The following is a 24,596-nucleotide window of genomic DNA, read 5'->3' as shown; positions in this document are numbered from 1 at the left end:
AGTTGTCTGGCTGTCACACAGATCCTTTGCTTCAACAATGAGTCGGTGATCAAATATACAGATAGGGATTTCTGACTTTTCTGCAATGTTTTGTGCAGACTTGTCAGTGACTCAAGTACCGAAGCCAGGGGCTCAGCATAACAGCCAGGTATGTTGAATTTTCAGAAGGAGGTCTGCAATGGCAGTCCCTGTATATCTCTCATTACAGATTCATTATAAAAGCTCAATAGAACTCTCATGCAGCCACAACAATAGAAAGAGACCTGCCTGTTAATCAATGCAGCGGAACTGCCACGCCCACGATGCATTATACAGGAAAGGTCGGAGGTCAAACCAGTTATCATCTGGACTGTAGCTCTCGGCATGGTATGCAGGCGTCAGGGTCGTCATTTTGTGCCGGTTAATGGCGTACATCCTGAAGAAATGTTTTACTTTCTCAGCTACCTGAAATAAAATGGACAGAGGCAACAATGTAATTTGGAATAGGAAAGGATGGGGACTGGAAGAAGGACTGGGTATTTCACACAAAGGAAGCAATGCAACAGGATCCTTTTTGACACAAGTACATGGTTACACAGAGACATAGGGAGGAGGAGAAAGGGGGAGGAGGAGGAAGGGGGGGAGGAAGGGCAGAGCAGAGCTCATCATGGGAGTAATGGCACTGATGGGAGGGAATAGCCAGGGACAGACGAATCGAACGATCACCACTTCCAAAGCTGGATGGCACCAGAGAGTTTCTGAGAGAGAGAGACAGACAAGTCACAGACTGTCCTGTCTGTCATTGATCATTGAGGCGCAGACCGCCTCTGTTCTGTCACTGTCAGGTCTCCGGAGACTTTCAGGACTCGGGAGACCGTGACATCAGGTCTGTTCCTCAGTGCTGCCATGGCAGCTACATTTAGTGATGGTCCAGGGCGGCTGCACAGCACAGGCAGCAGTGGGACTGAGTAGGGAAACCAGCGGCCAGGCGCCCTAGGCTACAGTGCGCCCTAGGGGGCTGCCTAATTTGCCTTAGTGGTAGCGCCGGCCCTGAGCTGAGGCCACATACAGCATACCATGCTGTGTTCCGGGTTGGAGTCGAGACTTCCGGTCTCATACCCGGAACACAGTAGAGTATCAGCGCTCAGCCATTATGTAACTATGTATAATCAAAAGCTGAAGTTCAGTTTTAAGGATCAGTCCACCCAAAACTGATATTTTGGAGTTTAGTAGCCACGGTATTGTTAGAGAACCTGACATATTCTTTATGTTCTATATGGCCAAAGGTCGGTGGACACCTGGTCATCACACCTTTATTTGCTTGTTGGTCATCCCATTCCAAAACCATGACCATGGCTTCCACCTACAGCCATTACAACGTACACTCTTCTGGAAAGGTTGTCCAGTGGAAGACGTTGGTGAAAATGTGTGCCCATTCAGCCAAAAAAACATTTGTGGAGGACAGGTAGTGACATTGGATGAGAAGACCTGGCTTGCAATCTGCTTTCCAAATTTCAATTTCTAAAGGTGTTCAGTAGGGTTGAGGTCAAGGCTCTGTACAGGACACTTATATTCCTCCACACCAAACCATGTTTTCATGGAGCTGGAATTGTACACAGGTGTACAGTCATGCTGAAACAGAAAATGGCCTTCCTCAAACTGTTACCACAAGGTTAGGAGAGCACAACTGTCTAAAATGTCTTTGTATTAACCTCTTTAGGATTGCCGGTCTGCTTTGTACTGCAGACGGTCGGCTCCTAAAGCCACACTGACGTACCTGTACGTCGCTGGCCTCTTTCGGGTACAGGGCGCGCAGGGAGAGGGAACAAAGATACAGTAAACCCCCGCTCCATTACGGTTCAGTTTCTCCCCGGTATATTGCGTTTTTTTCTGTGATGTTATTTTACGAATTAAATCATTGAAAATAAAATATTTTTGTGTTTTCCATAGCTCTTGCTCTGTCTCTCAGTATCTTTTATGTGTTTAAATGAGTTTCTATTGTTTTAAAAGTGTGTTTAAAGACCTTAAAATGCTTTTAAAAGTACAGTGACAGTAAAAAAAAACATGCCTACAGTGTGTATTTTAATAGGGTTTTTCTATTTAGCGGATTTTCTTTTCGCGGATGGGTCCGGAACGTAACCCCCGCAATGGAGGGGGGTTTACTGTATTTAGTAAAAAGCAGCACATAATACACACATTAACACTTAGGCACACTCTAAACCCCTTTATACTCCGAGATGTTAACCCTTTCCCAGCCAGTGTTATCAGTACAGTCACAGTGTATAGTATTATCACTAATCACTGTATTAGTGTCACTGGTGATGTCAGTGTCAGCCAGTTCCCACCCAGTATCAGTTGGTGTCAGACTGACCGATGCATCACATTCCTGCCATCACCACCATTACCAGTATAAAAAACTAAATACAAATTCCAGTATATATACACCATAAATAGATAAATGGTAAAAAGGCGCTGGTAATCTTAGGTGTAAAATATAAATTATTTGAAAGTGTGTGATCTTATTTAAAAACTTACTAAAAATTCACAAAACCAGGTACAAATGCCAGAGGTGCATACATATACAATATATATAAATAATTAATATATAAAGTGCAAGTGCTGTACAACAATTTGTGTAAAAATAAAAAGTGCTTAAATGTGCAGCCACGGATATGTTAAATAATATGTACCATAAATAAATAATAAAACAATAAAAACATATTGTGACTACTATTTCAGTGCTTAAGTGATTTTTTAAAGTGCTTATGGGTAGTTCATAGTCCAAGTCAATTCACGCAGGCAAAAAAACCTTGAATGTATTAATTGCTTGGATCTTGGGTGCTCCGGTGATGGGGTGTGACACTCTTTGCTTCTTACCAGATTGAAGCAGGTCGCAAAGACCCCCAACGCCTGCGATCCCTTTTATATAGGTGGATCAGACCATACGGACTCCTCTTTCTTTAAACAGAATATACTGCTCCTTTCTCCTATTTTTCCTTGTGTATTACTCATACGGGTGAGGGTAGAGCCCACATATAGAAAGACACATAAAACAGCCAAAATAGTGTAATACTGTTGATTTAATATAGGTGCATAGTAATTACAATGATTGGCTCCTTACATTTAGTTGTGCCCTCCTGGCACTGGGCAATTCGCATTGGTTGCTGCGGGTATCAGGACAAAAAGCTCTACGAGGATCTGCAGTACCCTCTCTTGAGTCTCCTTCCCCCCTTCTAGCGTGCGGCGGTCGTCGTGAAGTGAGGCGCTGTGGCTTAGTTGGTGAAAGCACCTGTCTAGTAAACAGGAGATCCTGAGTTCAAATCTCAGCAGTGTCTTTCCATTTAGAAGGTTTTCAATATTTGGCAAGATTAATGCCACCCTTTAATCTTTAAGGCACGCCGACCGCCCCACGCTAGAAGGTGGGAAGGAGACTCAAGAGAGGGTACTGCAGATCCTCGTAGAGCTTTTTTTCCTGATACCCGCAGCAACCAATGCGAATTGCCCAGTGCCAGGAGGGCACAACTAAATGTAAGGAGCCAATCATTGTAATTACTATGCACCTATATTAAACCAACAGTATTACACTATTTTGGCTGTTTTATGTGTCTTTCTATATGTGGGCTCTACCCTCACCCATATGAGTAATACACAAGGAAAAATAGGAGAAAGGAGCAGTATATTCTGTTTAAAGAAAGAGGAGTCCGTAAGGTCTGATCCACCTATATAAAAGGGATTGCAGGCGTTGGGGGTCTTTGCGACCTGCTTCAATCTGGTAAGAAGCAAAGAGTGTCACACCCCATCACCGGATCACCCAAGATCCAAGCAATTAATACATTCAAGTTTTTTTTCCCTGCATGAATTGACTTGGACTATGAACTACCCATAAGCACTTTAAAAAATCACTTAAGCACTGAAATAGTAGTCACAATATTTTTTTAATGTTTTATTATTTATTTATGGTACATATTATTTAACATATCCTTGGCTGCACATTTAAGCACTTTTTATTTTTGCACAAATTGTTATACAGCACTTGCACTTTATATATTCATTATTTATATATATTGTATATGTATGCACCACTGGCATTTGTACCTGGTTATGTGAATTTTTAGTAAGTTTTTAAATAAGATCACACACTTTCAAATAATTTATATTTTACACCTAAGATTACCAGCGCCTTTTAACCATTTATCTATTTATTTATTGTTACCTAACAATTAAAAGGGCAGCAGGTTTTTTAACATCTTTGAAAAGGGCCAGGCGCCTTCGCATTTTCTTTATATATACACCATAGTTTGTAAACTTTCATACAAACCAATCAATATACACCTATTAGGATTTTTTTTTTCCAAAGACGTAGCAAAAAAACATTTTGGCCTAAATTCATGAAGAAATTGGATTTTTTTTTTTAATACGTTTTATAAAACAGAAAAGTAAAAAATATTTTTTCTTTTCATAATTTTTGGTCACAGTGGTGATCAAATACAACCAAAAAAAAAAATTGTGTGAAAAAAAATGATACAAATTTCATTTGGGTGCAGTGTAGCATGACTTTGCAATATCCAGTTAAAGTAGCACAGTGCTAAATAGCAAAAAACAGCCTGGTCATGAAGGGGGTAAAACCTTCCAGAGCTGAAGTACCGTATTTATCGGCGTATAACACACATTTTTCCTCCTAAAAATGGAGGAAAAAGCAGCAGTGCATGTTATACGCCGATATTAAAAAAAAAAAAAAAAGCCAGGAAGCATCGCCGAGAGCAGAAGGGGCGGGCCGGGCCAAGGAGAAGGAAGGACGAGCTGTCATAAGAGCAGAAGGGGGCGGGCCGGGCCGAGGAGAACGAGCGAGCGCAGTCATCGGAAGTCGCGCCTATGAGAGACGTCACACGTCTCGGCAGAGGAGGCGGGACTTCCGATGACTGCGCTCGCTCGTCCTTCCTTCTCCTCGGCCCGGCCCGCCCCTTCTGCTCTCAGCGCTGCTTCCCGGCCTTTTTTAAAACAGATTTGGATAGTTCCAATGGCGCTTGCGAGGCTGCATATATGGCCACTGCTGATGAGGCTGCATATATGGCCACTGCTGCATATGGACGCTGATGATGAGGCTGCATATATGGACGCTGCTGATGAGGCTGCATATATGGACGCTGCTGATGAGGCTGCATATATGGACACTGCTGATGAGGCTGCATATATGGCCACTGCTGATGAGGCTGCATATATGGACGCTGCTGCTGAGGCTGCATATATGGACGCTGCTGATGAGGATGCATTGCTGGACGCTGCTGCTGAGGCTGCATATATGGACACTGCTGCTGAGGCTGCATATATGGACACTGCTGCTGAGGCTGCATATATGGACACTGCTGCTGAGGCTGCATATATGGACACTGCTGATGAGGCTGCATTCATGGGCACTGGTGAGATGTCATTTGATTAAAAAAAATGTTCTGAGTTCAAAGCTGTTTATTTTAAAATTTAAGCTTTGTTCCTAAAATTTCTCTCCAAATATTGAGGTGCGTGTTATACGCCGGCGCGTGTTATACGCCGATAAATACGGTAGTTAAAAATTATTTTTACTAAAATGCCTGAAGTGAATAATTTGGAGAGCTGCCCACACACTTTTAGTCATACCGTTGGTGTGATGGTCAAGTGTATCTTTTGGCCATATTGTGTATCTCCTAGGGACTTTATTGGTGAGATCTCGGTGCTAGGTTCCTGGGTCTGCACACCTCCCGTGACCATTAAAAGCATTACCAACTCACCCAGTTTGTTTAGTCATTAAATATTAGGGAGCCTGGAACAGGAGGAGCTGGAACACACAAAAGGTGGCAGAACATATAAAATTCCCGGGTAGACAGGAACAATGGCAAGGAGATTTCTTCGGGAATAACCAAGACACCCCGGGGACTGATTTCACCATTACCTAAAATATCACTTTTGAGTGGTCTGACCCTTTAATGTTCAACTCCAAAGGAACTTTGTTTCCCTTTTTAGGACAGCATAAAGAAGGCATCCTATTTCAGGTTGCTTTGCTTGTCTGCTAGCTGTCACCAGCACAGGAAGTACCGTAAGCAGAATTTGTACCATGAAAAATGAGGGTAAGAAAGAGTGACCTAACCCCATCAGAAAGAGGGCTTTAAATGGTACCTCCCAAAAGATAAATAATACAAAGATCTTGTTAAAAATGTACAAAAATATATTGATGTCTCTGTATGTATTTTGTATGCAATATATGATGTCGCCGTACATTATTGATGTCTCTGTATGTATTTTGTATGTAATATATGATGTCGCCGTACATTATTGATGTCGCTGTATGTATTTTGTCTCAGGGGCTCCTCTTTCTTGTGGCCCTGGTTGGAATAAGGCTATGTATAGGATTTTTTATTATATTTTTGTTACATTTTCAACAAAAGATTTGTATAATTATACATCTTTAGGGAGGTACCATTTAAAAGCCCACTTTCCGGTGGGGCTAGATCCATTCCCCTCCTTTTTCTTGGTACAAATAAATATAGGGCTGGTCCCATCCCAAACTTTTTTGACTCACATTTTTTACCATAATTATGTATCATTCTAAGTAAGCAGAATTCTACCTAAAAAAAAATGAAGAAGTTCTAACCCTTTTCCCACTTGCACCCAAGTATTAGGTTGTCTTATGTTTGAACCTGTTAAAGGGCACAATGGACTTTGTACTTGCCTGTCTAGGTGATATCATCCTCCACATAAGAATTAGTTTGCAGAACATGCTGTACGGTCCAGTTTTTACAACTTTTCTTAGCCTTCCATAGACCGAAAGCTCATCGTATGTCATTCCCATATCCTCCTGTAAGGGGCACGTTGGTTAGAAAATTATTTGAGCATGGCTAGAAATCCGCTAACATGTAACATACTTTATTCTGATCATAGGTGTGTGCAGCCCATTGCATTAGGGTGTGCACCCCAAAGCTCAAACACACATGCCTTTCTCTGCAGCCTCAGCTGCACTGGACAGTGCATGAACAAGATAATACTCTGTGCTGAGTGGCTTCCTGTTCATTTGCCAACTGAATTATAGTAAACAAAATGAACACAGTGAGTGAGTTTGTTCGCTGTGTTCATTTAGAAAAGGAAGGGGCTGGTAAATTACATATTTACTAGCCCCTGCCCCCACTCTCCATTCTGAAACATCCCCCACAGCAGCCAGGGGGAGAAGAGGGAAGCCAGCAGCACTGTGGGGGGCGTAGCACGGGGGGAGGCCCAGGCAATAGGGGGAATCGGCATCACACATAGTGATTAGGGTGTGCCCAGGCACACCTGACACACCCCCTGTGCACGCCAATGAGTACACCCCCTGTGCACGCCAATGAGTCTAAAAAACCACTTCACTAAGAAAGGCAACCTGTCCACATAAACATTAATAATTGAGGGCTTCTCTGTTACAGAGTCCTGTTGCTATTACATGGGTTAAAGCAGCCCATGCCATCAGCATCTTAGAGAGTCAAGCCACTGCTTAACATTGAGGGCAGCATTTAGACTCTTCTCCTGCCCTGTGCTCCAATCAACAGCGCTTCTCAGGGCCTCTCTAGAACTAGCTATACTAACCTTTGCTGCAGCAAATAGGACTATTAAAAACTAAAAATGAAGCCCTCAACTATTACGGATTACAAAGCAGACAGCTGGCCTTTCTATATTATATATATATATATATATATATATATATATATATATTTTTTTTTTTTTTTTATTTCCACACACACACACACACACAACATATATATATATATATATTTGGCATACCATACCACACAGTTTATAACCATTTTTTATAGGTCAATATATATATAAATATATATATATATAAATATACACACTGTGTATGTAGGCGTGTGTGTATGTATATGTATACACACACACAGTAACATACATACTATTTATACAATCAGTCCCTGCACCCTGGAGCTTACAAAAAAAAAAATTATATAAATACATACACATATATATATATATACATACATACATACATACACTGTATATATATATATATATATATATATATATATATATATACATACACACACACACACACACACACACATATATACATACACACTTTTTTTTTTTTTACATATGGAACTCACCATACTTGTTATAAGCTGTGTAATCTAGTTCTCTAAGGTTGGCCTGTGTTTTAATGCTATTAAGGAGCAGAGGTTGTTCACTTTGCTGATAATAGCTTTTAATTAAATATATATATATATATATATATATATATATATATATATATATTTTTTTTTTTTTTAATAATGATTTTAGAACCATTTATTTAACCGGTTGCCGACTGCGCACAGTATATTTACTGCGGCAGTCGGCCCCGGCCAGGCAGAGTGACGTAGGTCTACGTCGCTCGCCTGTCACTCCTTCTAGAGCCAACAGCGGGCGGGCGCGCGCCCGCTGAGGCGCGCGCCCGCCTCGGCTCGTTCACGGAGGAGTGCGGGAGTGTGACTGGCGGACCCGATGTCCGCCGGTCACACTACGATCGCCGGTACAGCGGGAGAAAGACAGAGCGGCTTATGTAAACAAGCCGCCTGTCAGTTCTCCCTGCGTAAAAGTGAAGATCAGACAGTTCTACTATGTAGAACTGTTGATCTTTGTTTTTACACTAGTAGACCTGTCCCTGCACAGTTAGAATCACGCCCCTAGGACACACTTAACCCCTCCCTGTCCAATACTGTTAACCCCTTCCCTGCCAGTGTCATTTTTGCAGTAACAGTGCATATTTATAGCACTGATTACTGCAGTAATGTCACTGGTACCGCCAAAAGTGTAAAAAATGTCAGTCAAGGGTCCGATCTGTCCGCCGCAATGTCGCAGTACCGCAAAAAAAATCGCAGATCGCCGCCATTACTCGTTAAAAAAAAAACACCAAAAATGACAAAAATCTTTCCCTTTGTTAGTAAACGCGATAACTTTTGCGCAAACCAATCAAAATACGCTTTTTGCGATTTTTTTTACCAAACATAGGTAGCGTAAAACAAATTGGCCGAAAATGTTAAAAAATTTTGATTTTTACATTTTTTTGGGGGGGAATTTCATATAAAAAAAGAGTGAAAAATATTGTTGTTTTTGCAAAAATTACGCTCTTTTTTTGTTTATAGCGCGTGATCAAAAAATCGCACAGGTGATCAAATACCACCAAAAGAAAGCTCTGTTTGTGGGAAAAAAAAGACGTGAAATTTGTTTAGGTACAGCGTCGCACGACCGCGCAATTGTCCGTTAAAGTCACGCAGTAAAAAATCGCAAAAAAAACCCTGGTCTTTTAGCAGGAAAATCCTCTGGTGGTAAAGTGGTTAAAGGATATCAAACAACAGTTTAAAAACTTTAAAAAAATAAAGTTAACTATGGACAAGAACAAGGAAGAGACTGTATAATAAGAGACCAATGACTGTCCTACCTCATCGGTCTGCGATATGCGTCCATCTGTGAGCGGCTCCAGTTCTGCTGTTGGCGGGGCAGACAGTATACTGGAATATTAAAAACATGATGAGTTCAGGATGATTTCAGTCCATCAGATCAGGACGAAGAAGTACACATTTTATTTTTGAAATCAGGAAAATATTAGAAAGACAATCAGGAAATAGTGCACACGAGTAGATTCAGGGAGCAGGTGGAGTGCTAGAATGATGATTGCAAGCTTCCTGCAACTTACCGCTATGCTACAAACAGAAGGCAATTTTATCTGCACCTGCTCAGGTCTATTCAGATTACACACACAGCTAAAAAGATCCAAGCCCCTCCCTGTCTCTGGTTCTTACAGCTCTGTATGGAGTACCAGTCAGAAACAAACAGTCCACAATAGCAGATTTGTGTGGACTGTCCTGTTTTGCACCACATTTATTGAGAAGGAAGTTTGATCCTCACCCACCTTGTCAGTGCGCTGAGCTAAAATGTATCGATAGCATAGCCGATGAATCTTCTCAGATCTGTTTTACTGATCCCACCAATGGGGCTTATGTCGGCACTGGAGCAGTCATACTTTGTCAGGTATCCTCGAAGGCTTTAATAAACAAAAGTATAAAAATGATGCTGACTGGAACTCAATATTTGTAAATCATTTTAAAGGTTATTTCAAAAACATCAGGGGGTAAAAAGTGCTGTGAAAGGTTTTTTTTAAAAAATTTGTGTGTGTGCGAATATTTCAAGCATTCACACAGCCACCATGAAAAATCACAGTAATCTGCCTCATATGTTTATTTCCTAGGATTGCCAGCGCCATCTAGTGGCCATAATGTAGTATTTTCCTGACTGAGGTATTTAGGAAAATACCACATTATGGGCACTAGAATGGCACTGAAAAATCCTAGGTAATAAAACTTATTAGACATGTTAAGCGCAAGATATTATGTTAAGAGCATTCTTATTGAGGATTGTGCGAATGCTTGAGGCATTTGCACAGCGAATTTAAAAAAAATAGTCGCCACAAAACCCTAAAACAATGTTGGTTTTAAAAGAGTTTACAAACCTCAGATCTATTTTTCAGTATCTCTGGCATCATGTCTTAGGCTCCATGTACACGGGACGCTGGAAATGGCCGTTTAGGAGCAGTTGGGCTTTTTTTTCAGAAGCCCCTGAACCCATCTACATTTTATCTTATCTGTCCATGTACACAGGGTCGTTTACAGTCATTTGCAGGCAGTTGCGTTCAGGGACTGTTTTTAGAACGCAATTATTTGCGTTTGAACGTGTGTTTCCCGGCGTTTCAAACACACAAACGCGTCCGAACGCGTCTGAACGTGATGACCCGCGTTTAGCGTTCACGTTTTTCCATTTTAAAGGGGAATAATTTTTTTGACCTCTAGGAACGCTTCTAAACGCAAACGCCCGCAAACACTGCTAAACGCCCGCTAAACGCGGGTACAAACGCGACCGAACGGACGTTTCAAACGTCCTAAAAATTCCAGCATTCAAAGGGACTTTTAACAACGTCCCGTGTACATGGAGCCTTAAAGAGGAACTTCACCCCTCCCCCCCTTGTTATCCCCTCACCTTCTCTGGTTTCTTGGGTTATCTTCAAAATACATACTCACACGAGTCCAGTGTTGTCCTGTTTTAACCCACCAATCCTCCGCTGCACACTGAGCCCACGTCTGCCATCTTCTGTACTTACCATCATGTGTCAAGCGGTCTTTCCCGGGTGCAACCAGGCCCCTGGTGACACTCACATGCACGGTGTGTTCTAGATTGCCGCAAAGCCTTCTGGGACGCATAAAGTGATTATTTCTGGAGGCTTGGGGCAGCTATGGACGTTATTGTGGTCTAGACAAAAGGCTGGAGAACAGGCTATTTTCCCCCCAAAAAATATTCCGGCTAGAATTCTGACTAGAATTAAACTAGATGTCTGGATTTCTCAACCATTTTAAAGAATATTTCCTTAAAAATGTGTCAGAATTCATATTCTACATTTATTGTCATTGGTTAAATATATAAATGATCGATCTAACCTTTCATCCACATTAGCTGATCCGAGAACCAGCAGTCCTCCTGGTAAGCCACGTGTCCAGAGGCTGAGCTGAGCAAACAAGTACGCCATCACCATCCTTAAAGAGGTTGTAAACTCGGTAAAAAAATTTTTTTTTTCTACAACCTGAAAGAGAAATACATAATGAGCTAGTATGCATCGCATACTAGCTCATTATGAAATACTTACCTTAGAACGAGCCCCCGCCGTGCCGTCCGCTCACCTCTATGACGGGCGACATGTCTAGTCGCCCGTCTTCCGGGATCGCGGCATCCGGCCATCTGATTGGCCGGAGCCGCGGTGACGTCACTCCCGCGCACGCGCACGGGAGCCGACAGTCACGGCACGGGGCTCTGAAGGAACGGCACGAGCGGCCGTTCCTTCATAGCGCATGCGCCGGTGACGTCACTGGATGCATCGAAGGTAAATATCTCCTAAACGGTACATGTTTAGGAGATATTTACAGTACCTATAGGTAAGCCTTATCATAGGCTTACCTATAGGTACAACTTCCCGAGGAGGGTTTACTTCCTCTTTAATCGGGCCTGTGGAAAGACGTGACATGACAATATCATTTAGAGTGGACCTAGCATCAAATATATTGTTTCATATTAAACACATGCATGCTCAATAATGCATTAGAGTAACACTTCCAGATATTTCCGATTATAGTACTCCTCTTTACATTTCTCTACAGAAGGACGGCACCATCTTTGCTAAGGCACAAGCCAGGGTCTCCATCTACTTCCTGGATTGATGACACAATCAAGTGAAATCTGGTATCTGTGAAGTTCTTAGGGGTGTTTACAAATGTCCAATGTAAATGAGTCTGGGTCTTGATTTGCTACATTGGAGGGCGGGGGAGACATTGGAGGTCCAATAGACCAATCCATAGCAACTATATACACCCTCTAGTTTCAAAAGTGATGATATGATTTTTCAATCGCATTCCATGTCTATGCTCTGGCACTAATACCCTTGCCATAGCCATGCACCACATGGCATTATCTTCTCCATTTACCCATCCAAGAAGCATTGTTACATCCAATACCAGGGGGGTCACCAAACCTTCTAAGCAAAGATTTAGTTAATTGTCCTTCAGACTTTAAGGGGGCGAACTGTGGTCAGTGGGAGTAGAAAATGCCCCAGCATCATAAAGAGTGGACAATACCTCAGGCTTCGTGATCAGTGGGAGGACAAGGTCTACATAGTGCCTGTGATCAGTAGGGGGAATAGTGCCCTATCACTGGTATTAGTGAGAGTAATAGTGCCCATCTTTGTGTCGGTGAGAGGAATAGCGTTTCATCATTTATATCAGTGGAAGGAATTATGCCGCACCATTAGTGTCAGTGGAAGGAATAGTGTCCCATTGTTGGTGTCACTGTGAGGAAAAGCATCCCAGCATTGGTGTCAGTGGGAGTAATATTGTTATATCATTAATATCTATAGCAAATATAATTATGCCACGTCATTGGTGTCAGTGGAAGGAATAGTGTTCCATTGTTGACAGTGGGAGGAATTGCGTCCCATCATTGCTGTCGGTGGGAGGAATGGCGTCCCATCATTGCTGTCAGTGGGAGGAATGGCGTCCCGTCATTGCTGTCAGTGGGAGGAATGGCGTCCCGTCATTGGTGTCAGTGGGAGGAATGGCGTCCCGTCATTGCTGTCAGTGGGAGGAATGGTGTCCCGTCATTGCTGTCAGTGGGAGGAATGGCGTCCCGTCATTGGTGTCAGTGGGAGGAATGGCGTCCCGTCATTGCTGTCAGTGGGAGGAATGGCGTCCCGTCATTGCTGTCAGTGGGAGGAATGGCGTCCCGTCATTGCTGTCAGTGGGAGGAATGGCGTCCCGTCATTGCTGTCAGTGGGAGGAATGGCGTCCCGTCATTGCTGTCAGTGGGAGAGATGGCGTCCCGTCATTGCTGTCAGTGGGAGAGATGGCGTCCCGTCATTGCTGTCAGTGGGAGAGATGGCGTCCTGTCATTGCTGTCAGTGGGAGAAATGGCGTCCTGTCATTGCTGTCAGTGGGAGGAATGGCGTCCTGTCACTGCTGTCAGTGGGAGGAATGGCGTCCCCTCATTGTTGTTAGTGGGAGGAATGGCTTCCCATCATTGCTGTCAGTGGGAGGAATGGCGTCCCATCATTGCTGTCAGTGGGAGGAATGGCGTCCCATCATTGCTGTCAGTGGGAGGAATGGCGTCCCATCATTGCTGTCAGTGGGAGGAATGGCATCCCATCATTGCTGTCAGTGGGAGGAATGGCGTCCCATCATTGTGTCAGTGGGAGGAATGGTGTCCCATCGTGTCAGTGGGAGGAATGGTGTGCCATCATTGTGTCAGTGGGAGGAATGGTGTGCCATCATTGTGTCAGTGGGAGGAATGGTGTCCCATCATTGTGTCAGTGAGAGGAATGGTGTCCCATCATTGTGCCAGTAAGAGGAATGGTGTCCCATCATTGGTGTCATTGTGAGGAAAGGTGTCCCATCATTGGTGTCATTGTGAGGAATGGTGTCCCATCATTGGTGTCATTGTGAGGAAAGGTGTCCCATCATTGGTGTCATTGTGATGAAAGGTAAGGAATAGTGCACCATCATTGGTGTCAGTGAGAGAAACAGTGTCCTATCTCTTGTGTCAGTGGGAGGAATGGTGTCCCAATAATGGTGTTATTGGAAGGAATGGTGTCCCAACATTGGTATTAGTGGGAAGAATAGTGCCCCAAGGGCCTGATAAAGGAAAGCCAAAGGCAATATCCGGCCTGTGGTCTGCAGTTTGGATACCACTGTCTTATATGGTCCTCAATGTTTGTCTGGTCAAGCTGTTGTCATTGTATCTCCTAATTCTGTATGTTGAATTAAAATAAAAAAGTAATACAATAAAACAAAAAATATAAACTCCATTTTGGGGATATTATGGGGATATTATAGGAAGCTCAGGGTGGATTTAGTTACCATAAAGAAGTGGTGTCAGTAAAGGTGTGTAAGTGGTTGGGTGTGTAAAAGCAACAGATGATTATGGAGACACCACGCAGTTTTTATAATGCCTAAAGCTTTCAATACCCAAAATTCACATTTCTTGGATAAGATCCTTTTTCTGAGACTCAATCCTCACCCACTGCAGCTTGCTCGTTGTATCTAGGGCCTAACTACAGTATAGCAAAATTCCATGAAGATGGCAGGGGGTACATGTGGTACATTTTTAACACCAGAAGAACTTTACAATTATAAAGGAAACATTTACAGAAAAGCTGAGCCCTCTATACATGCTTTAGCTTTTATGAAAGGAATGAAGTTACCTGGACATTCTGAAGTGCCAGATTCTCCTGTCTGGTTCCACCATGAACGCGAAACTGGGGGACTTTACCGGTCACAGAAGTAAAAATGCCAATAATAGCCTTCACAGCGGTGTCAATGGTCGGGGTAAGGTGATAACTGAAATAAAAAATATTGAAAAATAACCGAGCAGTAGTTTTAATCCCCCTTTGCTGTATCCAAAAAAAAAAATAATTTTTTTAACTATTTACAATTTTTTAGGCCGTGTTTTATTGTTACTTCAGATTCGGATAGAAAAGCAAAGATATCTATATCTCTATTCTACATCATCCATATCTATGTATATCTATATTATCCATATCCATTTCATCCATATCTACAGTATATTCACAGTTTATCTATATCCTCTACAGTCTATTGATCAATCTATCTAATAAAGACGCAAAACAGAAATCCTCCATTCAATAGATTTAGAAAGCTCTTTATCAAATTTTATTCTACTACGTCAATCTCTGGAATTTTTTTAATTCCCTTCTGCTTATTTAACCACTTAAGCCCCGGAGGATTTGGCTGCTAAAAGACCAGGGGGTATTTTGCGATTCGGCACTGCGTGACTTTAACGGACAATTGCGCGGTTGTGCGATGCTGTACCTAAACAAATTTGACATCCTTTTTTTCCCACAAACAGAGCTTTCTTTTGGTGGTATTTGATCACCTGTGCGATTTTTTGATCACACGCTATAAACAAAAAAAGCGTGTCAATTTTGCAAAAATAACAATATTTTTCACATATTTTTTATATGAAATTCGCCAAAAAGGGGCGTGTCCTGGACATGGCGGCGTGAAGAAGCATACTCCCTGAGCTCCGGCCGTCTCACCCTATCCCGACCTGCTTCTAAGCCATTCTTAGCCACGGAATGAGCAATAACCGAAGGAGGGGACCCCGGAAGCCACTCCGCACCCCTCCGGGATCGGAACTCAGCCGATACTTTCCTGAGACCCGCTCGGCCTCTGCCCGAACCGGCCGCAACAAGCCACGTGGGGACTCTACGACAGCTATGGCTTCGGCACCTGTCTCCCCGACAGCACCGGTCCTGTTTGGAATGGACACACAGCCTCCGTCCCCCTCGATCTCTACGGCCAGCTCGCACGCGATGCCCCTGTCGGCGGGTGATGCGGGGGATCTGCGGGCCCTGATCCAGGCGCTTCCCACGAAGCGGGACTTTGAGGCCCTGGCCCTTAGACTGGAAGAAGCCCACGCTAGGGACATCCAAGCCGTCCGCACGGATGTGCAGGTACTGACGGAACGTGTTTCTGCGGGCGAGACTGCAGCGTCTTCTTTGGAATCCAGAGTGTCTCGCTTGGAGGCGGCTCAAGTGGCCCAGGACCTGTACGTGGGCGAGCTCCAACTACGGCTCGAGGAGATGGAGGACCGCAGCCGCCGTAACAACCTACGGCTGCGGGGCATCCCGGAGGCAACAGGTCCGGAGTCGCTGCAGCCTACGGTCCTGGCTATCTGCCAGCGCCTGGCACCGGATATACCACCGTCCTCCCTGGAGTTTGACCGGGTCCATAGAGCCCTGGGACCCCGCTCCCCAGATGTCGCTAGGCCGCGGGACGTCATATGCCGGCTCCATCGGTACTCCCATAAGGACACGATCGTCCGTCAGGCCTGGGATGCCGGGGAGGTGGATTTTGATGGGGCGAGTGTACGCATTCTACCTGACCTGTCCCGGGCCACCCTGCAGAGGAGGGCTCTGCTGCGACCCCTCCTGGAGCGTATACGGCAGTTAGGCTGCACATATCGCTGGGGCTTCCCCATCTCCCTGACAGTTCATAAGGGTTCTTCTTCCTTCGTGCTCCAGCATCCGGATGAACTTCCTGGGCTGTTCGCCTTCCTAGGGGTGCCGCCTGTGGAGGTGCCGAATTGGCTCCAGAGGCTCCCCAACTCCCGCAGACGGGCTGCCTCGGCGGCCAGGATGGAGGGGGGACCCCTTCCCCGTACCCCACGGAGGGGCCGCCGGGCCCGTGGGGAACCGTCGGTGGCTACGCGAGAGGACTGAGGAGACCTTCCGGAGGTGACTTGACTCAACGGCACAGATGAGTACTTTTTCCCCTGCTGCTTAATGTCCCCTATGCATCCCTGACACGAGACTGCCCCGGCCTGTCCCGGACCCACACATCTGCTCTCATGGGGGGTGGTCACCGGGGTTACGAGACGTTGTGGAACCACCCGGTTCCCGTGGCCTGGTCCTGGAGCCCTGCACCCGCTATGGTGACCCCCCCCCCTTCTTTATACCGCCATCCCCGGGTGTCTTGCTGCGGGGCTCGGAGTATCTCCTGTGGATTCGTACGCTGCCCTGCTCTGCCCGCCCGGAACGTCCTTGATCCGCTCCCCATCCCTATCTACCCGATGAGGCTGTTGGACATGGCCTCGGACTCTGCGCTATGGACCTACACACTCCCGGTCTCTCCCTTTTTTTTTTTTTTTTCTTGGGAGAGGCATGATTTCTGCTCTGCCCGCGGAACATTCCTAGAGCCCCATGTTCTACGGCAGTCTGCCTGATGGAGCTCCACCCGGATGACCCGTCCCCCCCTTGACCCCCTGTTGTACCCGCTTCCTTGAGCCGGTGGTCGGCCCTGGTTGCCATTACCTGGCCTGCCCTGACCCTGCAGACATCAACGGTCTCTGTGGTGCGCCCACTTTTTGGTGATGGGGGTCATGTCTGCGGACGCCTTCCTAAAAAAAAGTGACTGGCTTGGCTGGGGGGCTGACGGGGGTGAGATCCACGGTTAACTTTAGACTGTTGGCTGATTGTGGCTGGAGGGCGGGGGGGGGAGGGGGACGGGTGTCCGTGTCTTCGTCCACTGGCGCAGTGCTCCCTTTGGCTTTCTATGTTGGCTGGGGGAGTGGGGCGCTGGGGTCGCGGATGCGGGTGCCTGGGAATGTGCTGTGTTGTGGGGGTTTGGGCGGGACCCGGGAGGGGAGATACGTTGTATATTTGGAAATGTCGGGGGATGTTGTGTGGGGGGCCTGGGGAGCCGGGGGGACTGGATGTCCGTCCCTCCTGGCTGCTGCACGGGGACCTTGAGCGACTGTTTATGTGGCTGTTTCTCTGTGCTGGATGGAGGCCTCGGTCGGGGTTAGCTGACCCTACGGGGCAGTGGGTGTCCCCCTTTCGCCACCTGTGGTTTTGGTTGGTGGCTGAGGGGTACCTCCACCTGGGTTATTCGCCTCTGCTGTGTCCTCTGCTGTGTACACCTGTAAAGCAATGTTATGTTTGAGTTTGCATATTACACTTGCGTCATAATTTCCGTGGCACTGTAGTACCATTACTATGTTTTGAATTGCATTGGCTTGACTGTAACGTTCCAGAGGGGATGGGGTGGGATTGGTCCGGGAGGCTCGTTTACATCCCACCCAGTCTCCGTTTCTCTGTTCTACACCCCCCTCTAGGACTACACCTCGTATCCGGGCTCTCTCCTGTGTGAGAGGTAGGCCCAAGGGGTGTCTCTTTTCTGTTTTGTTTGTTTCCCCTGGTCCTTTCTTTCCTGTGCACCCCTCCCCTCTTTCCCTTTGCACGGTCCCTGATCGGTGGACACTCTACTGATTGCTCTCTACTGATCCTCCCCCCCATCTCTTTCTCACCTGCTCTCCTTTACCCGTCGGTGCTCTTCCCCCCCTCCTCTGACCCCTCCCCTTACGCCTTACCCTTCTCCCCCCCTCCTTGTTCATTATGGATCCTGTGCGGGTGACCTCCCTTAATGCAAGGGGACTGAACGTGCCTGAGAAACGCCGCATGCTACTTGGGGAGCTGCGGCGCCTCCGTTCTGACGTGGCCTTTATACAAGAGACTCACTTCCGGACGGGAGGCCTTCCCCTCCTACAAAATAGATTCTACCCATGTGTGTACCATGCCTCCAATCCGGAATCCAAGTCCAAAGGGGTCTCTATCTTGATCTCCAACAGACTCCCCTGGACCCTTCTGGAACGTCGGGAGGATCCGGGGGGTAGGTTCCTGTTTCTCAGGGGCCGACTGGGGGATGTTGCGGTGACCCTGGCTACGGTATATGCTCCAAATGTCCACCAGGATGTGTTCCTCCGGAAGGTACTGACGGAGCTTGTCGACTTCGCGAAGGGACGTCTGCTGCTGGGTGGGGATTTTAATCTCCCACTGGACCCGACGTTAGATACCTCCACGGGATCGTCGTCGGTGCCCCGGGGTACGCGCCGACTGGTTCAGTCAGTCCTACACGACCTTCAACTGGTGGACGCGTGGCGGCTCCTGCATGCAGGGGAACGTGATTACACGTGTTTTTCCGCTCCCCATCAGGCCTATTCCAGGATAGACCTGTTTCTGATCCCACACCGCCTCCTCCAGTACGTAGGGGCTGTGGAGATAGGCGCCGTTACCTGGTCCGACCACGCTCCGGTCACGCTGTCTGTCGGCCTCTGCGGAACCCTCCGGGACGCGGATTGGCATTGGAGGTTGAACGAAGGGCTTCTACAGGATGCCGACGTTCTTGCGGACGTCACGCAGCAACTTCAGACTTATTTCCGCTTGAACTCCACGCCGGAGTGTGATCTGGGCGTGTTGTGGGAGGCCCACAAGGCGGTGATCCGAGGGGTGCTTATCCGTCATGGCGCTCGCCTCAAGCGGGAACGGGAGGCTAAATTAGACGCACTCCTGCAGGAGGTGGTCTCGCTGGAAGAGCGACACAAACGGAGACCAGATGGGGAGACCGGCCTGAGGTTGACTCATCTGAGGTCGCAGGTGGCGGATCTCTTGCGTTTCAGAGCCAAGGCCGCACTGCAGCGCTGTAAGCGGGTTTCCTATGAAGCGGGGGACAAGTGCGGGAAGGTGCTGGCGCGCGCACTTCGGGAGCAGCAAAAGGCCTCCTATGTACCTTTCCTGTTGGACGCCAGAGGTTCTAAAGTCCACCTCCCTAGAGAGATATCTAGGTGCTTTGCTGAATTTTATTCGCGTCTATATGATCTTCCCCAACAACCGTCGCATGAGGGCGCCACATTGGCCTATCTTGACTCCGTGGTACTCCCGGGCATCTCCTCCTCGGATCGAGAGGAACTGGAGGCGCCGTTCACGTTGGAGGAACTCACTGTGGTGATCTCCTCTGCGAAAAAAGGTAAAGCCCCCGGGCCGGATGGCTTACCTGTGTCCTACTATCAGACGCTGAAGGAGACCCTTGCCCCCCACTTATTGCGATTCTTCAATGCGGTGGGGACTATCACTGCTTTTCGGGAAGAGGCCCTGGGTGCCCACATCTCTGTGATTCCGAAGGAGGGGAAGGACCCCTCCGCCTGCGGGAGCTACCGCCCGATTTCCCTGTTGAATGCGGACCTGAAGTTTTTTACCAAACTTCTGGCCCTCCGACTTCAGATGCTCTTACCGGCACTGGTGCATCGAGATCAGGTGGGTTTTGTCCCCACCCGCGAAGCCAGGGATAACACCATCAAGGTTATCGATCTTATACACCAGGCTCGCCACACTAATCTCCCCACGGTATTTTTGAGCACGGACGCGGAAAAAGCGTTTGACAGGGTAAATTGGCACTACCTGTTTGCGACGCTCCGCAGGTTTGGCGTGGGAGATCGAATGCTGGCGTGGATTCGGAGTGTATACACCAATCCGAGCGCACATGTGAAGGCGAATGGGGTCCTCTCGGATCAGATCCGCATTCGCAATGGTACCCGCCAGGGGTGCCCCTTGTCGCCTCTCCTCTTCGCGCTTTCCCTGGAACCCTTCCTGAACCGAGTTCGGTCGAATGCGAGCATCTCGGGCATCCTTGTGGGGAATACCGCATACAAGGTCTCGGCGTACGCCGATGACCTCCTATTTTCCCTCTCCCAGCCCCTTGTCTCCCTCCCGTGCCTATTGCGGGAGTTTGAGGTGTTTGGATCCGTCTCCAACTTGAAGATCAACCTCTCCAAGTCAGAGATCATGGGGGTGGCCCTCCCACGGCCTCTTCAGGATTTGCTGGCTTCGGACTTCCCATTCAGATGGGCCCAAGGGGGGCTTAGATATCTAGGGACCGTGCTCTCCCCCAATCCGGCCGACCTGTTTCGCCTCAACTTCCCTCCCCTCCTGGTGAGCATCCGGACCCTGTTGGAGAGGTGGACAAAGGGGCTCCACTCCTGGTTCGGCAGGTGTAATATTTTGAAGATGTCGATCCTTCCCAAACTGTTATACCTCTTTCAGGCACTGCCGATATCACTCCCGGGGGGGTTCCTGAAGCAGGTTGAGTCGATCTTCACCGATTTTGTGTGGGCAGGCAGGCGACCGCGTTTGGCTCGCCGCTACCTGGTGCTGCCTAAGCGACACGGTGGTGTGGCGCTTCCGGACCCTAGACGATACTACCAGGCGGCCATGCTCACCCGATGGCTAGACTGGGCGCGTCACGCAGATCTGAAACTGTGGGTTGCCCTGGAGGCCTCCCTATTTCCTATATACTTACCGCGGGCCCCGCTTGTCCTCAGGGGAGTTCCTGCGGAGGCAATGCGTCACCCTACTATAGGGCCCACACTTAAGGCGTGCTCTCTGGCGGCCTCGGATAGAGGCCTCTCGAGGGGTAGAGGCCCGCTCTACCCTTTGCTAGGGAATCCGACGTTTGGGCCTGGTTGTGAGGGCGGCAGGTTCGGCGCCCTGATTAGGGAGGGTATCTTCCAGGTATCACACTTCGTCTCGGGTACGGGCTGGCCGACTCTCTGCCAGCTGACTTCCCTGAGTGGGAGATTTCGGTTGCTCAGGTGGCAGGCCCTGCAGCTTCTTCACTTCCTTGGAGGCCTGGGCGAGCCCTCGACATTTGGGCGAGACCTGACGCCCTTTGAGCAGTTCCTGTCCACACAGGGCCACTTGCCGCATGCCCTCTCGCAGATTTATGCCCTGATCTCGGACCCTCCCGCGGACTTTGCCCTACCGGGTATCCTTAAATGGGAAAGGGAACTGAACCAGACATTCTCTGAATCCCAGAGGCGAAATATGATCCGTTTCTCCCTCAAATCTTCCATCTGCACGAAGATACAGGAATCCAACTACAAGGTCCTTACACACTGGTACTTTACTCCGGCCAGACTGCACCGGTTCTTCCCGGAGGCGTCCGACATGTGCTGGCGTTGCCATCAGGAAGTGGGCACCATGTCCCACGTTTTCTGGTACTGCTCTAGGCTTCGGAACTTCTGGGCCGAAGTGCGTCGTATCTCCCAACTGATGACAGACCGGGCTGTCCCCGACGACCCGGCATTCTTCCTGTTGCACTGCACGGGCATTGCTCCTAAACGCTATAAAAGCTCGGTGTTGAGGCATCTTGCCGATGCAGCGAAAGCATGTATCAGCCTCTGCTGGAAGAGCCCCTCTCCCCCGACGATTGCCCTTTGGTTGCAGAGGGTCAAGAGGATAAACGATTTGGAGGACATGGTGCTCACTGCACAGGGCAGAAAGGAACAGTACTCCAAGACTTGGTCCGTCTGGAATGTATTCATATTCTCTGCTGAGGGGATGGCACTTCAGGGACTGACCTCGGGGCAGGAGCTGTGATTGTCAGCGGGGTCGCCCGCGCAGGAGGACACTGATGACACCTGACTGGCCTTCCCCACTTACCCACACCACGATGTGTCTCCCGGTCTCCCGGCATGATGCCGGAGCTTCCCCCACTGCTTTCTTTCCCCCCCACCCTTGTCCCCTACTCACTCCCCCTCCCTTCTTCCTTTTACCCTGGATGTTTGCATTTATCCCTCTATTCTATCGCTCCAGATGTTTAATGGAAACACCTTTGGATGTCTGAGGTCCCGTGTGCGTGAGACTTGTTGCATCCTCCTAGCACATCTTGAGACGATTGCAGTGATTGTCTTGAGCTTAGTTGATTGCACTCTACCGGTCTGGAAAAAACGGGAATGTTTACCTCATATGGATATTTTACGGGTATGCTGTCTTCCCCTATAGATTTTATCTCTGATGTCATGCACTTTCTGGGATTGCTGTTTACCGATACCGTTTATTGTATCCTGTAGTATTATTCTTTTGTTTGATACTTGCTTTGATCTCTTGTATGACTTATATAAATAAAGAATTTGAAAAAAAAAAAGAAATTCGCCAAAAAAAATGTAAAAATCACATTTTTTTTTACATTTTTGGCCAATTTGTTTTCTGCTACATATGTTTGGTAAAAAAAAAATCGAAATAAGCGTATTTTGATTGGTTTGCGCAAAAGTTATTGCCTTTACTAACTAAGGGAAAGATTTCTGTCATTTATGGTGTTTTTTTTTTTAACGAGTAATGGCGGCGATCTGCGATTTTTTTGCGGGATTGCGACATTGCGGCGGACAGATCGGACCCTTGACTGACATTTTTGACACTTTTGGGGGTACCAGTGACATTACTACAGTAATCAGTGCTATACATATGCACTGTTACTGTAAAAATGACACTGGCAGGGAAGGGGTTAACTTTATTGAAGAGGCAGGGGTTAAATGTGTCCCTAGGGGCGTGCTTCTTACTGTAAAGGGGCGTGGCTTTTGATGTAACCAAAGAGACATACGATACTAAATAGCAGGATCATATGATCTCTGCAGTTACACCAGGGAGAATGACAGGCAGCTTTGTTTACATTAGCCGACTGCCTTTCTCCCTCTGTAACGGACGATCGCAAGTGACCGGCGGACATCCGAGCCGCCAGTCACTCGCGCTGGAGTGTCCGAGAACGAGCGGGGGCGGGAGCGCGCCTCCGGCGGCGCGTGCTTGCCCCCTATTGGCTCGTGGGCGAGTGACGTATATATATGTCACTTTGCCCAGGAGGGGCTGACCGCCGCTGTATATAGTCGTGCAGCGGACTGCAAGAGGTTAATTTCATTAACACCAAAGCAGCTGAAACTGATTAACAACCCCATCTGCCACTTAACTGACCAGATTCATATTCCAGGAGTTTAATTGACTTGATGCTATACTCTGATTAAATACAACTACTGAGAGAACACCAAATACAGAATATTAGAAATATTTTCAAAATACAATAAGCAGAATGATGGAATTGATATAAGTGAAAATGGTGCAAAGAGGAGTATAGAATAATCAAAAGCAACTACTTGTCATAATGCATATACGATAAAAAATAATAATTGGATTTGTAAAAATAACCTAAAATCCCATAAGAGTCTGTAATAGTCCATATACTTTAGTGGCAGCTCCCTCAGTGGGACAGAAGTATTCTCTGTAGGGAACATAAAGGAACAGCAGGGGTCTGCAAATGGGATTGCATTGAGAGGGAGGACAGTAAAGCCTGTTGGCCGGTTTTTATTGAAGCAGCCGATGTCTCCTATGTGTACTGGGCATAGGAATTTGTTCACACCATACATGCGCGGTGGTGTGCAGAAAAACAAAGCTCAATGGATATGTTGTGAAGAAGCCCTAGAGTACAAGAGCTACTTAGCAGAAAGCACAGTATGTAATGGGCCTGGCAGGGGTGCCGCTAGAAATCCTGGGGCCCCATACAGCCTACCTGACAGGCCACCCCCCCCCCCTTCCACCGAAAATATCAAAATTATATTAAATTGTATTATCACCCCCCTTCCCCAATCCCTCTACCTAGCAAAAATCCCTCCCGATCACCCCTCACAGCGCAACCCCCCAAATTCCTCCACAAATTCACAACCCCATCCACATACAGAGTGCAGGGGTCAGGAATACGTTCAGGAGAATGCTAGATACAGAATGCCGGGTTCTGGAGTGCATTATACACAGGGTTCAGGAGAGTGCTAGATAGGGAGTAGTGCCTTACTAAGCTGACCAAGATTTCCCATAGATGCAAATGTTAGACAGGGAGCAGTGCCATACCAAGTTGACC

The 24,596-nt window shown here is 47.2% G+C and overlaps 1 pseudogene across 1 annotated transcript; it reads right to left on the bottom strand.

Annotated features, from left to right (window-relative positions):
* Positions 1 to 270: 270 nt before the first annotated feature.
* LOC309565919 (glutamine-dependent NAD(+) synthetase-like) lies at positions 271 to 15,071 on the bottom strand (annotated as a pseudogene). The gene is made up of 7 exons: positions 15,067 to 15,071; positions 14,765 to 14,900; positions 11,460 to 11,566; positions 9,884 to 10,015; positions 9,413 to 9,482; positions 6,676 to 6,805; positions 271 to 440 (listed from the first exon to the last, which is right to left on the bottom strand). The product of its transcript is annotated as a glutamine-dependent NAD(+) synthetase-like (transcript).
* Between the last annotated feature and the right edge of the window lie 9,525 nt (positions 15,072 to 24,596).

The sequence above is a fragment of the Pelophylax lessonae genome (genome assembly GCF_965119305.1).
Source record: "Pelophylax lessonae genome assembly, chromosome: 10".
Taxonomy (NCBI): Eukaryota; Metazoa; Chordata; class Amphibia; order Anura; family Ranidae; genus Pelophylax; species Pelophylax lessonae.
This window is presented reverse-complemented; position numbering and strand designations above follow the sequence as displayed.